A 16,409-nucleotide genomic window follows, 5' to 3' on the forward strand; every position below is an offset into this window, starting at 1 on the left:
CAATTCTATATAATGAATGATGCTTGAACTATTGGCGGAAATTCATCAGGTAACACTCTTCCATAATTTCTTGTGAGTGCTCTTTTTTCTTTATTGTATTAAACTATACAACTTTATGTATAAAAGAATGGTAGGTTTCTCCTTCTTCATGTCCTCCAAGAATTGTTTCCCAATCACCAAACAAACTTTGGGACTCTTCTCTACTTTTTCCTCTCCATGTTTCACAGGGTTTAAATTGTACTCCTTTTCACCTACCTCTATCATATGATAATTATTTTTTTCATCATGAATGTCTTGTCTATAATATTTCGAAGATCTACCTAGCAAGATATGGTATTCATCAAGTGGCATAATATCACATAATATTGTACTCCTATAATTACTTATATAATAATTCACAAGACATTCCTCGCTTATCACTAATTGTTGTCCATTTTAAAGAAATGACACTTTGTAGGGACTGGGATACTTCATCTTCTTTAATTGCAACTTTTGTACTATTTGGACTTTAGTACTAAATTAAACAAGTGCTACCATTATTTATGAAGACCTTGGAACATTTACCTTTAGACTTACATTTGGTATGGAATGAATTCCTCCACTATATTGGTTACTTATCTTTTTTTGGTCAAAACAAATATTTTTATCATCAAAGACTCTCCATCTTTGGGATCTTCTCCATGGTTAAGTGAAGCCACACTTTCCTCTTCCTCTTGGTTCACACGAATCTTAGCCTCTTTTCCTTAGAAGATGTTCTAGTGTACTTGTTGGCACTCAAATGATTTGTGCCCTAATCCACATTGATAACATGTACAAGTGAAAACTCTACCACCCTCTTCTAAATTTTCCTCTTCCAATGGAATAATTTCCCCTTCCTTTAGTATATTTAATGTAATAACTTGTTTAAGAGGTGTTTCCCTCTTCTTGTTTCATGGGATGACCTCCCACTACATGACTATCATCTGCCATGGAAATTCCATCCTCATCATCTTATATCATTGTGCTATTTTTTATTCAGTTTCTCCTTTTCCTTCAAGTCATATTGGCAGATTTCTTCTACACTATGCAACCTAAACAAACTTATATTAACTTGGATTTACATATTTAATCCACTTTCATACCTTGATACTTGCTCAACATCATCATCCACATGTATCTTATCTAATATTCAATTAGTAGAACTCTTCAATGTGGTTTTTAATGCTCATTTCTTTTTGCTTGAAATTTAATAATTTTTTAAACAAATTTAAATGATAATATGCTCAAAAGAATTTGGATTTAATTGAATCCCATCACTTAATATTTTCCTTCCCTTTCCTCTATTGTTTGTTTTGCAAGTTATCCCATGATAGGTATTGCATGTCATTCCAATTTTGTGAAGGAATATTTAACTTTTGTGTCATACTTGAAACCTTCAAACTCAAATTTAAACATCTCCATATTTGATGTCCAATCAACTTGAGATCTTTAGGATTTAGGCTTTTGTTGTAACTCAAGAGATTACTCCTTGGTTTATTGTTTATTCTTTTGATGATCGTGAGAAATATTTCGTGTCCTTGAGCTAATGTACCTTAATTTGCTTCCAATGCACCTTGGCTTGTTTCATTTCCTTCATCTATCACCTCTTCTTCTCCATCCTCACTACAATCTTCTACATATACCCCTCTTATCTATGCTATTTCTATTGCTTCTAGTCTTATTTTTATCCCTCATGATACTTTCATAATTATTACATCACCATTTTGTGGTGCTCCTCCTCTATGACCCTATCCTCTTTGTGCCATGTCTATATAGATTCTCTATAGTTGTAGGTCTACACTCTCACTCTTTCTTTACTCACAAAAAAATATTTAGAACCCTTTCTTGACATGTTCACAATCACTAGTACCTACTTTGAGACCACTTAGAGTAGTCATGACATGGGGATAAGACCTATCACATAGCCCGATCAACAATCAGTTAGAATCATAAGATATAACAATAAGAGTAATATCCCATTTTAGGATATAAAAAACTTCATAACATGAATACAATAAGTCCAAATATCATTACAAGCTATAGAGTTCAACAACAACAATAATTAAAGAATATAATCCATTCAACATTCATAATAGAGTGTTGACCTTTCTTTTTATACTATGCAAACACAAACATTCAACATATTACCCTTCTAATCACCTACATTAATGATTTTTCAAAAATCATTCATCAACAATCACCATTTAAATGTTTTAATTGATCATGGCAACTTTTGCATTCACACAATAGCCAATATTTACATCTAGAACCAAATTCTTTGGTCATGAAAATGTGCAACCGTTTGTTCTTTTTACACATTTGCATCCTTTCTTAACTAGCTAATGAATTTAATCCTTCATTTACCAACCTTTCACCAATGTTTTTCTCTATTTTTAAGATTGTTATACTAGGAATTTGAACCAACTGATTAGTTGTCCAATTATCTTGTGCCATGTGTTAACTAATTCATTTGGCTAATTGTTTCATATTTTTTTATTGATTTTTATTTATAGTTAATAATTTCAATCAAAGTTTGATGTCAGCCTTCTTTATAATCTTACACCTATCCTACCAAATATCAACTATTAGAACTATATATATAAGCAAGAAATAAATAAAGACAAAGGATAATTAAGTATTATTCTTTCATCTGTGTTCCTTCCACCAAAATTTAAAATGACCAATCCATAGAAAACAACCATGTGTTGTTTGAACTGCATGTATATTTATAATAAAGAAATAAAGCTTCTTGTTGTATGAGAGGTTATTGAATTAGAATCTTTAAGCCTATTTATCGATTCCTCAAGTTGTTTTATGTTGTTTTCAATTTTTCCTAGTATGTTTTCTTGTGTGCCTAGGGGATGTCTAAGAATTGGGGGAGGGGTTGGTTGTGCCTCTTCTTTAGGAGGCTCTTGGCTAGGAGGTAGTGATGGGTTTTCCATATCTTTAGATGGATTTTGAATTCCTAAAATTTGAAACAAATTTCAATTTAAAAACCTAATTTAATCCATGGATCAAACAAAATTTGAGAATACAAAATTAGAAATACATACTTCTTCGACCCCCTCGACATTGTGGTGTCATTTTGATGAAGATCTTAGACCTTTGAGAGCAAAAATGTGGTCTCTATTTGGCATGCACAGTTTGGATGGCGAAATGAAGAGCATAACCCACAACCAAACCAAAAAGAATGGAGAGAGTGTGCATTTTTTTGTTGTTATGTTGCTTTTTCATTTGGCACACACCTTATTTGGAGTGCACCAAAGGGATTGATGGGGGCCAAAAAAAATTTGGCACCTTTTTGGTCCCCCATCTTGGTGCACTCACCCAAGGAAGAATAAATCCACACATTCTGAAAGCCTACTCCTAGACAAACTACTCCAATCAAGTACTCTCAATCTTTCATTGGTAATTGTTGGTTTTGTAATAAGGTTGGGCATAAGGCTATTGATTGTTGGAATAAAATGAGTCAAAATTCCTTTAGGCCTCCAAGGTATAATGCTATGAACTCTCAACCATTTCATGGTCAGTGTTATGCTTGCAACAAATTTGGTCATAAGGCTAATGAATGCAAAAGCAAGATGATCAATAACTACAATGCTATGACCTATCAATCCTTATAGGGTTACTACTACACATGGATCATGTTTAGTTATAGGGTCGTTGAATGTGGATCCAATATGAGAAGTGGTTATGCTCCATAGCATGGTATCACTTGCTATTATTGTAATAAATCAAGACACATTATATTATTTTATGAGGGGAAGAATATAAGACATTCCACTCCATAGAAGAAGATTGACATGAATCAGGAAAAGAAGGAGATGCAAAATATATGGAGATATAAGGAAGAGAGTGAAGTTAAGGATGGATTTGTACCTCTATCTGATGTAGATTGATTCTTCAAAAACTAAATAAATATATTGATTTAGGGTGAGTTATAATTGCAGTTTTTTCAAACCCCTATGAAGCAAAAAATGTTGAATTCTTCAACATATATGTCAATGATGACATGGATATGTTGGTTGAGTAATATTATGACATTTTCTCAAGCCTCTAGAGAAAATACTCTCTTTGTATAGGTATGTTGAATGTTTATGGAACCTTGTTATCTTAGAACAATATAAAGCTATAAGATCAAATTGTATTCAAGGCAAAGCAACTAGAGTATATTTGAAGGATATTTAAGTGATACTTGATTAAATTTGATCTCATTTTATGATTTCAATAAATTTAAGGAGCTAAGAAGAGAAGGTTTTCAAAGTTCATATGTGCAAACCCTATTGGCTATGTTTCTAGGTATTTCATAGATTTGCTTGGAAAGCCCTAGTTTCAAAAGGTAATCATGGAAACACCCAGGGTAATTGACATTATCGAGAAGCCAAAGCATAAATTTAAGAAACGTCCATATAAATCTATAGAGGCTAACAAGGATGGTACATTTTCCCACTTTCCAATCAACGTGCTACATATTGAAGATGTTCACATCTACATTTATTCACTGATGAATGAATATAATCACCTAAATTTGGAAGAGTTCAGAAGCCAACATCTATTTGATGATAATTTCCTGCTCAAGTGAGAGTATGAAAATGTTGAGGCAAAATGATTAGATGTTTGGAAGGGTTTCCCCAACTTTTGTAATGAAGATGAATGGGTGCAAATTGTTTTGAGCTAGATCCTTGAAGATTTCATGTACCTTGATTAACCTTATCAAATAACAAAGGATGGGATCAGATATGTGACTGGGTTGTGCTCCACTAGACCTGTGTTGGCATTGAAGATGGTGAAGAATGATGAGGTTGTGAACCTTACTGATGCAAAATTTTAAAAAAACGCTAACCATAAATGATTTCACTAACTTAGGGGTCCAATATGCCACATTGGGAATTGCTTACAAAATCTACTACACAAATAGAGAGGGGTCTAGAGAAGAGATATTCAACTTGCTTTCCAGATTAGGGATCACAGGCATAGGTTTTGACAATAGTCTTGATTGATATACTGATTGAAAAACACTCATAACTTTCAAACGGTATGACATTTTTTGAATCCGAAACATGCATCACATCCTATGCTTTGTCTACTATAGTGAAAAATTTTATAAAAAAAAATTCATAAGGTTTTGACCAAGTTAAGGTGGTCAGACGTAGGAGTTTTTGAATTTTAGAAAATTTGTAGTAAAAACTTCATAAATAATTATTTATTTTATAAAAAATTATAAAAAAATATGTGTCATAGCCGGACACGAGTCTAATAATTACATTATAAATATTATAAAAAAATATTATGATTTGATTGTGATTAGGGTGGTCAGACATACGTCTACTTCTTATTTTTTTCTTGAAATTTTAGTACCACTGCATTGAAATTTGAAATTTTTTTCAAATAGGATTTTTTTTTCCAAAAAACAACTAGTAGCTTAGAAACTACATTCAATTTTATATATATTCTCTTCTTACATATTTTAAAAATAATGTTCACAACTTATTCAAATTTTCATGTTAAGTTGCATAACTCTGATTTTTTCTGAAATTTCATTGCCACTTAAGGGCCTGTTTTGGCACACCATGATCTTGCACATACCCTGGTATATGAATTGGCAAATGAAGTATGAAAAAGGAAGCATGTAGAGATCTTGCAGAGGCCAACGTGAGTGTCTTGTTTATGTTGAATAATGTGTTGGGCTTGGCCGACACACTATTTCGAGTTTGTATCCTTTGATACACACACACATATGCAGTAGTATGTGTGTGTGGTAGAGATAGTATGTTGTAGTGGTGCAGTAGTTCTTCATTGGACCTATTGCACGACAATTATACAAAGATCTTTAATCAGATCTATTGTAGGTTTTGTGAATTATGATATGAGCTTAATCTTAGAATTGATCTCATGCATTTGGAGATGCAATCCTTCTCGGTTCAACCTTTTCTATTGCCATTAATTCTTTTGTATCTTTGCAGTGAGTAGTCTGATAGTAAGTTCTTTTTGTAATTTGACAGTGAGCCACCCCTTTATAAACACCATATAACTAGTTATATTCTCCTGAGAGTTAACACTCTCTATGGTTTTTCCCATTTGGGTTTTCCATTTATAAAATCCGATGTTTCTCTTGTGGTTGTGTTCTTCATGATTATTCTACTTTTGTAATTTTATATATGCTAAATATGATAATTGAAGTTTTATATTTATGTGGAAGATTAAAGTATTTCTAAAAGTTCCCTTTTTAATTTATATCTGTGGGTATATGGATTCACCCTCACCCACCCACCCCCCCACTCATAGTATTTCGGTCATTTCAACCTAGTCAACATCATTATGATTTATGTACAAAATAAAATCATAGGGCAACAAATAATGTCTCAATTTCTAAGTTCTTGTGCAATGGCATAGGACTCTTGATCATATACCAAGTACTTATTCTTGGCCTCGTTCAATTTCTCACTAAATTATGTTATAGTAATACACTCTAAGCTTAATACACCTCTAATGGTTGTCCCACTTACATCGTAGTCAACTTAAAAATCTTTTCCAAAATCTAGAACCTCTAACTCTAGTTGTTTAATCACTTTATCCTTCAACAACTAAAAAGTCATTTATTTTGTATCTATCCAAACAAACTCTCTTCTACTTTCCTTAATTGTCTCTAGATGGTTAGAACATAAAACCCAATAAAATTCCTAAATGCGCTTCTTATAAAACCTTATTAAGCCATAATTTTTTTTTGTTTCAAACATACTCAAGATCGATGAAGGTCAATCCACAAAGGTATTAAATTTCTTACCAGTCTATTAACCCTTCTTCAAATACAACAAAACTCAAAATATACTCGCTCTCTCTTCATGAAATTACACTTTCAAATTCATCATGATTTTTTCTTCCTTTGGTCTCTACAAGACTTCCCTATTATGCTACCAATGTTCTTCCATTTTTCTAGTAAATTTTTAAAATATCATCTAGATATACTATTATAAAATTAGCAATAAAAGGTTTCAATACCTCGCTCATCAATCATATGAAGGTACTTGGGGAATTTGTTAACACAGAAATCCATCTTATGCACCTTATGCAAATCATATAAATCATCTTATGCACCTTGAACTCTATCTTCTATTTATCTCCTTGTTGAATTTGTATTTGATAGTACCCACTCTTCAAATCCATCTTCATGAAATACTTAGCTCCTCTTAGGAAATCCATCATATCATCTATATAGTATAGCGATAATCTATACTTGGCTATAATATTATTTATGGCTTTAGAGCCTACACACATACACAATCCTCTATCCTTCCAAGGTGAGAGTCTTGTTCTAGTGCAACACTTGAACTCAAGCTTTCTCTAATCAAACCTTTTCCAAATAGCTTTGTCTAAATTTATCTTTTCATTCTCCATTTGGGTTCTCCCCTAGAGAGTTTAAATTTGACAAATTAGCCCCTAATATCAAGTCTATATAATGAATGATCCTTGAACTATTTGTGGAAATTCATCAAGTAACACTCTTCTGTAATTTCTTGTGAGTGCTCTTTTTTCTTTATTGTATTAAACTATACAAGTTTATGTATAAAAGAATGGTAGGTTTCTCCTTCTTCATGTCCTCCAAGAATTTTTTCCCAATCATCAAACAAACTTTGGGACTCTTCTCTAATTTTTCCTCTCCATATTTCATGGGGTTTAAACTGCACTCCTTTTCACCTACCTATATCATATGATAATTGGTTTTTTCATCATGAATGTCTTGTCCATCATATTTCAAAGATCTACCTAGCAAGATATGGTATTCATCAAGTGGCATAATATCACATAATATTGTATCCCTATAATTGCTTATATAACAATTCACAAGACATTCATCGCTTATCACTAATTGTTGTCCATTTTAAAGGAATGACACTTTGTAGGAACTGGGATACTTCATCTTCTTTAAATGCAACTTTTGTACTATTTGTACTTTAGTACTAAATTACAAGTGCTACCATTATTTATGAAGACCTTGGAACATTTACTTTTAGACTTACATTTGATATGGAACAAATTCCTCCACTATATTGGTTACTTATCTTTTTTTGGTCAAAAAAATTATTTTTATCATCAAAGACTCTCCATCTTTGGGATCTTCTCCATGGTTAAGTGAAGCCACGCTTTCCTCTTCCTCTTGGTTCACACGAATTTTAGCCTCTTTTCCTTAGAAGATGTTCTGGTGTACTTGTTGGCACTCAAATGATTTGTGCCCTAATCCACATTGATAACATGTACAAGTTAAAACTCTACCACTTTCTTCTAAATTTTCCTGTTCTAATGGAATAATTTCCCCTTCCTTTAGTATCTTTAATGTAATAAATTGTTTGAGAGGTGTTTCCCTCTTCTTGTTTCATGGGATGACCTCCCACTACATGACTATCATCTTCCATGGAAATTTCAAACCCTTCATCTTATATCATTCTGCTATTTTTTATTGAGCTTCTCCTTTTCCTTCAAGTCATATTGGCAGGTTTCTTCTACACTATGCAACCTAAAAAAACTTATATTAACTTTGATTTACATATGTAATCCACTTTCATACCTTGATACTTGCTCAACATCATCATCCACATGTACCTTATCTAATATTCAATTAGTAGAACTCTTCAATGTGGTTTTTAATTCTCGTTTCTTTTTACTTGAAATTTTATAAAATTTTAAACAAATTTAAATGATAATATGCTCAAAAGAATCTGGATTTCATTCAATCCCATCACTTAATATTTTCCTTCCCTTACCTCTATTGTTTGTTTTGCAAGTTATCCCATGATAGGTATTGCATGTCATTCCAATTTTGTGAAGGAATATTTAACTTTTGTGTCATACTTGAAACCTTCAAACTCAAATTTAAACATCTCCATATTTGATGTCCAATCAACTTGAGATCTTTAGGATTTAGGCTTCTGTTGTAACTCAAGAGATTACTCCTTGGTTTCTTGTTTATTCTTTTGATGATCGTGAGAAATATTTTGCATCCTTGAGCTAATGTACCTTAATTTGCTTCCAATGCACCTTGGCTTGTTTCATTTCCTTCATCTATCACCTCTTCTTCTCCATCCTCACTACAATCTTCTACATATACCCCTCTTATCTATGCGATTTCTATTGCTTCTAGTCTTATTTTTATCCCTCATGATACTTTCATAATTATTACATCACAATTTTGTGGTGCTCCTCCTCTATGACCCTATCCTCTTTGTGCCATGTCTATATAGATTCTCTATAGTTGTAGGTCTACACTCTCACTCTTTCTTTACTCACAGAAAAATATTTAGAACCCTTTCTTGACATGTTCACAATCACTAGTACCTACTTTGAGACCACTTAGAGTAGTCATGACATGGGGATAAGACCTATCACATAGCCCGATCAACAATCAGTTAGAATCATAAGATATAACAATAAGAGTAACATCCCATTTTAGGATATAAAAAACTTCATAACATGAATACGATAAGTCCCAATATCATTACAAGCTATAGAGTTCAACAACAACAATAATTAAAGAATATAATCCATTCAACATTCATAATAGAGTGTTGACCTTTTTTTTTATACTATGCAAACACATGCATTCAACATATTACCCTTCTAATCACCCACATTAATTATTTTTCAAAAACCATTCATCAACAATCACCATTTACACGTTTTAATTGATCATGTTAACCTTTGCATTCACACAATAGCCAATATTTACATCTAGAACCAAATTCTTTGGTCATCAAAATGGGCAACCCTTTGTTCTTTTTTTACACGTTCGTGTCCTTTCTTAACTAGCTAATGAATTTAATCTCCCATTTACCAACCTTTCACCGATGTTCTTCTCTATTTTTAAGCTTGTTTTACTAGGAATTTGAACCAACTGATTAGTAGTCCAATTATCTTGTGCCATGTGTTAACTAATTCATTTGGCTAATTGTTTCATATTTGTTATAGATTTTTATTTATAGTCAAGAATTTTAATCAAAGTTTGATGTCAACATTTTTAATAATCTTACACCTATCCTAAGAAATATCAACTATTAGAACTATATATATAAGAGAGAAATAAATAAAGACAAAGGATGGTTAAGTATTATTATTTCATCTGTGTTCCTTCCACCAAAATTTAAAATCACTGATTCATAGAAAACAACCACGTGTATTGTTTGAACTGCATGTATATTTATAATAAAGAAATAAAGCTTCTTGTTGTATGAGAGGTTATTGAATTAGGATCTTTAAGCCTATTTATCGATTCCTCAAGTTGTTTTTTGTTGTTTTCAATTTTCCCTAGTATGTTTTCTTGTGTGCCTAGGGGATGTCTAAGAATTGGGGGAGGGGTTGGTTGTGCCTCTTCTTTAGGAGGCTCTTGGCTAGGAGGTAGTGATGGGTTTTCCATATTTTTAGATGGATTTTGAATTCCCAAAATTTAAAAACAAATTTCAATTTAAAGACCTAATTTAATCCATGGATGAAACAAAATTTTAGAATACAAAATGAGAAATACATACTTCTTCAACCCCCTCGACGCCGCGGTGTCATTTTGATGAAGATCTTAGACCTTTGAGAGCAAAAATGTGGTCTCTATTTGGCATGCACAGTTTGGATGGCGAAATGAAGAGCATAACCCACAACCAATCCAAAAAACTGGAGAGAGTGCATTTTTTTGGTTGTTATGTTGCTTTTTCATTTGGCACACACCTTATTTGGAGTGCACCAAAGGGATTGATGGGGGCCAAAAACAATTTGGCACCTTTTTGGTCCCCCATCTTGGTGCACTCACCCAAGGAAGAATAAATCCACACATTTTGAAAGCCTACTCCTAGACAAACTACTCCAATCAAGTACTCTCAATCTTTCATTGGTAATTGTTGGTTTTATAATAAGGTTGGGCATAACGCTATTGATTGTTGGAATAAAATGAGTCAGAATTCTTTTAGGCCTCCAAGGTATAATGCTATGAACTCTCAACCATTTCATGGTCAGTGCTATGCTTGCAAAAAAATTGGTCATAAGGCTAATGAATGCAAAAGTAAGATGATGAATAACTACAGTGCTATGACCTATCAATCCTTCTAGGGTTACTACTACACATGGATCATGTTTGGTTATAGGGTCGCTGAATGTAGATCCAATATGAGAAGTGGTTATGCTCCATAGCATGGTATCACTTGCTATAATTGCAATAAATCAAGACACATTGCAATTTTTACAAGGAGAAGAATATAAGACATTCCAAAGAAGATTGACATCAATCAGGAAAAGGAGATGCAAAAGATATGGAGATAGAAGGAAGAGAGTGGAGTTAAGGATGGATTTGTACCTCTATCTGATGTAAATTGATTCTTCAAAAACTAAATAAATCTATTGATTTAGGGGGAGTTATAATTGCAGATTTTTCAAACCCCTATGAAGCAAAAAAATGTTGAATTCTTCAAACATATATGTTAATGATGACATGGATATGTTGGTTGAGTAATATTATGACATTTTCTCAAGCCTGTAGAGAAAATACTCTCTTTGCAGAGGTATGTTGAATGTTTATGGAGCCTTGTAATCTTATAACAATATAAAGCTATAAGATCAAATTGTATTCAAGGCGAAGCAACTAGAGTAGATTTGAAGGATATTTAAGTGATACTTGATTAAATTTGATCTCATTTTATGATTTCAAGAAATTTTAGGAGCTAAGAAGAGAAGGTTTTCAAAGTTCATATGTGCAAACCCTATTAGCTATGTTTCTAGGTATTTCATAGATTTGCTTGGAAAGCCCTAGTTTCAAAAGGTAATCATGGAAACACCCAGGGTAATTGACATTATCGAGAAGCCAAAGCATAAATTTAAGAAACGTCCATATAAGTCTATAGAGGCTAACAAGGATGGTACATTTTCCCACTTTCCAATCAATGTGCTACATATTGAAGATGTTCACATCTACATTTATTCACTGATGAATGAATATAATCACCTAAATTTGGAAGAGTTCAGAAGCCAACATCTATTTGATGATAATTTCCTGCTCAAGTGAGAGTATGAAAATGTTGAGGCAAAATGATTAGATGTTTGGAAGGGTTTCCCCAACTTTTGTAATGAAGATGAATGGGTGCAAATTTTTTTGAGCTAGATCCTTGAAGATTTCATGTACCTTGATTAACCTTATCAAATAAAAAAGGATGCGATCAGATATGTGACTGGGTTGTGCTCCACTAGACCTGTGTTGGCATTGAAGATGGTGAAGAATGAAGAGGTTGTGAACCTTATTGATGCAAAATTTAAAACAAACCCTAACCATAAATGATATCGCTGACTTAGGGGTCCAATATGCCACAATGGGCATTGCTTACACAAATAGAGAGGGGTTTAGAGAAAAGATATTCCACTTGCTTTCCAGATTAGGGATCACAGGCATAGGTTTTTGGATACCAAACAATGTGACATTATGTAGAATTGTTTCTTTAAGACATTTCAGAAGGAAATGCAATCAAGTTATAGAATACCCTCACAAATGGTGGAGAACTATAAGAGTGTCATTACTCTCATGGTACATAAAGATAATTGGTACATGGAGGTAAGTGAAGACACTGGATTCCATCTAGTTTGTCTTTTAGAATTTTGACAAGCAATTTCAAGTATCATTTTCTTTGTTGTCACTATTTGATATGCTGTGATATTGTACTAAATCTACTATGATATTGTACTAACTTTGTTTACAATGCTATTAGAATGCCCAAAACAAGTATGTAATATGTGTCATGAAAAAAATCACCCCAAACCTAAACCCTTAATTTCAATTTAGAAAAAAAAAATACTTAGTAATCTTCTCCCTCTTTTTCTTTTACAATTGATCGAGTTTCAAATATGAAGACATATTCACCTTATTTGACAAGGGGTTTCAAGTTTTGGATCATATTATATTTTAAGTCAACCAAAAAATGGATGTTATAACTTCAAAAAATTGATGGGAATTAAAGGTTGCCATATTTTTTAATTGAAGAATAATTGATTTGATTAATAGTGATTACTCTACTATAACTATATCTAAATACAAAGCTCATTACCATTTGTTTTACTACTTACAATTAATAAATTTGATATGTACATATTAAAATGAAATTCATCGTGAACTTATTATTTTGTAAACATTTATACCATTGAAAATTTTATGCTGTAATCCTTTTCAACAATTAATATATAAATTTGACTCTGCCTTTATTGATTTAAAAAAATGAAAAAATGTGTCTAATACATTTTTTTCTCTAAAATCAATAACAAATGTACATAATTCATTATGAAACTTTTTCTAATTTATTTTATTTTAAAAAAAAAACAATTGACTTACTTATTACCATCTTCTACTTACTCTCTCTATATGTGTGTGTTGGCCATCTTTCAACTTGATGGGGAATATGAATTCAACTAAACACAAATATTTTTTCCGTCGACAACATGAATAGAGAAGGAATACCTAGATTAATCTCCATTATGAATAAATCATGTAAAAGATTAATGACAAGGTTGTTTGTATCAACATTCATCAGTTTTCTTATTATAATTATAATGATAATCTTACTGTAAATGCCTTAATTTGAACACTTTGGGCACTCGGATCTATGTTTTGTAACTCTATTGCCTTCTTAGATTATAGCTCCAATCAGTTATTTCTTTTTCTTTTGTTACAAACTAATCTGGTATTTCAATTTCATTCATCCATATTGTGAATCAATCTGTTATTCAAAAAGAAAATGAACTGAATTGATTTAATCTTGTAAACCAATAAGTAATAATAAAGCTAAACCTGAATTTCTTTAGAAAGTGGCAAAATCAGGCAATTGTGAGTTCAGATATTACAACCCATTTAACAAAAGAGAAAATATTTAAAAAGCAATTATAAGTGTCCACCTAGCACTTCCCACTTCCCCTGTATTTGTTTCGGATTTCTAAATGAATAACCAAGTACAACGCTCCCATCCATTCTTTTCAATACGTATCTTTCCACTACAACATAGCAGGCAAATTTTCCTTTCATCCCACTGCCACTAAATGATTTCTTCACCCTTACATATCTTCCCTCTTGATTTAATCCATATGTATCTTGATAAGCCCTCATTTTGGCAATAATGAGCCAGCTAAGTATCACACCAGTAGCCTGTTGCCTCCCCACACTTTTAAACAAAACACTGCCTTCATTATCTCTAATATCCTCAGTTCCCACCTCTCCAAACAATAGCCCTTCTTTTACCCTTAAGGTTTGGTCCACATGAACATCTTTTCCTGTCATACCTTGAATTGAATATATCTCTTCCCAGAACTTTTGTAGATCCATCTTATAGAAGGGACACTCCATGAGCTGAATCTTAACATCCTCCAATCTGGTACCCAATTCATTGATAAAGATGAAAGGGCAGTACCAGTCCCCAACTATAACAATAAGAGGCCCTTTCTCTAGCAAAGAGAAATCAAAAGGGGGATATTGTGCTCTCAACTCAGTATTTTCCCCTCCAACATGAGCAAGTCTGCCATGATTACCACACATCTCTTTAGCTACCACACTCCACCAATTACTCCTACGCAAAAAAAGTGAGGAGGGAAACCATCAGAAGCTACGTGCTCTTAATTACTCCTATGCCAAAAAAGTGAGGAGGGAAACCATCAGAAGCTACGTGCTCTTGGTTGCAAATCTGTACTTCCTTGAGGAGATTATTTGCATTTGTTGATATGAGTTTGTGGGTTGAAAAGCTCTAGGATGAACATCTTTCACACATCTACAACAGAAAAATGTTCTCATGTCTTCTTCAGTAGAGCATGTTTCTACTAATCTGTCCACACCTATAAATACAGATTCAATACTTTATGCAGAAAGAATGTCAGATGATGATTAACTTCAATCTAGAAATACCCACAGAGCCAAAATTCTCCACAACTAACAAATTAAATAAAAGTTGCCATTTTTACCCCTTGTCCTTGCCTTCAGCTCGCACAACATAGTAGCAATGGGAGGAGATGGGTTTGCCCTAAACAGGAATACAGTACACCCTATCGCATTCTGTCCAAGTGGTTGAACTTGTCCCATTACTTGTAGTTGTAATGTATTCGATTCTTAAGCATTTGTTTTGGGGAAATGACAATTCTCGCAGGTAGCCATTACAACATCCCCAGCAGCATGATGCAGAGGCACCATTATCTCATGTTTATCTTCCTCGAGTAAGAGGTATGCAGAGTAAGGACTAGCAGGCGGAGTGAACAGAACTGGGTTCTGCTGTTCGGCCTGGGCAATTTTTACCATTGCACAGGCCTGCCCGTAGGCCGCCATGGACATTGTGGAATACATTGATTGATCGATGAAAAAGATGATTGTGGGAAAATTTTGTTCTAGTTTCAAATTTATATAGTAATAGGCCTTGCAGAGGTATTGCCATCCAATTAGCAGACTGCCCATGGCTTTTGACTTTATAGAAGAGGATATTGGCCTTTTTTGTTCTACGTCCATCTCCACTAGATTTTCATCTTCCGTAGTGTGGCTTAGAAAACCTAACTTTATTTTGATAAATTTTAACATCAACATGGAAACAATTGATCAATTTTCAAAGACATCCATTGTGATATTTGTTCCTCATCTCTCTTCTTGGAGATGAATTTTCTTCTACATCAACCATTGGACTTGTTTATTCTCAAGGGGGGGTAGGTTGTTTGTACTGTGTTATCTTTTGTCTTCAAGCATTCACCATTGCATCTAGGAGCTACTTCATTATGTGGGGATATATATTCTAACCCTTTCTCCCCCATAATGCAATACCTATTGTATATTTGAGAAGGATCAAGTTCTGGGGGACCATGCCAAGTCTTCCATTCATCACTTCTTTCATCACTTGTACATGTTTTGTTGTATTTTCTTTTGGAAAGGGTTTTTTCTCCTTTACACTATTTGTGAGAGAAACTTTGTATTTTTGGGTACGTACCATGGTCTAGTAATTGAGACCCACTGTTGCATCATCTTTTCATTCTTGCACATTTATTTATTCCTCTCTAATTTGCACTTAAGGACGATGTTGGTGTGAAGAATGTATATTACATAACTAGCTCACCTAGTAGGTCATATTCACACACGTTCACATGTTAATCTTACTTGGGGCTCTAAGAATATTTCTAGAAGTCTCTAGTAATAATATGGTCTTATCTCTAACCATCTCACAACATATATTAAGACACTTTTCACAATTTTATCTAGTCTTCTCTCTTAATCTTTCCTATATAAGTAAGGCCTTATACACATTATCTAACAAAAACAACAACATCATGTATCATTGATCTATTATTGATCATTATACATTATCACATACATAATCAAGAAAATTATCCACTTTCTCTATTCTCTTGTGGAAGGGTAT

At 33.0% G+C, this 16,409-nt stretch overlaps 1 pseudogene; it reads right to left on the minus strand.

Moving 5' to 3' along the window:
* Positions 1-13,909: 13,909 nt before the first annotated feature.
* On the minus strand, positions 13,910-15,334 carry LOC131876084 (uncharacterized; annotated as a pseudogene).
* Positions 15,335-16,409: the final 1,075 nt, after the last annotated feature.

Source organism: Cryptomeria japonica, chromosome 5 (genome assembly GCF_030272615.1).
Source record: "Cryptomeria japonica chromosome 5, Sugi_1.0, whole genome shotgun sequence".
In the NCBI taxonomy this organism is placed as follows: domain Eukaryota; kingdom Viridiplantae; phylum Streptophyta; class Pinopsida; order Cupressales; family Cupressaceae; genus Cryptomeria; species Cryptomeria japonica.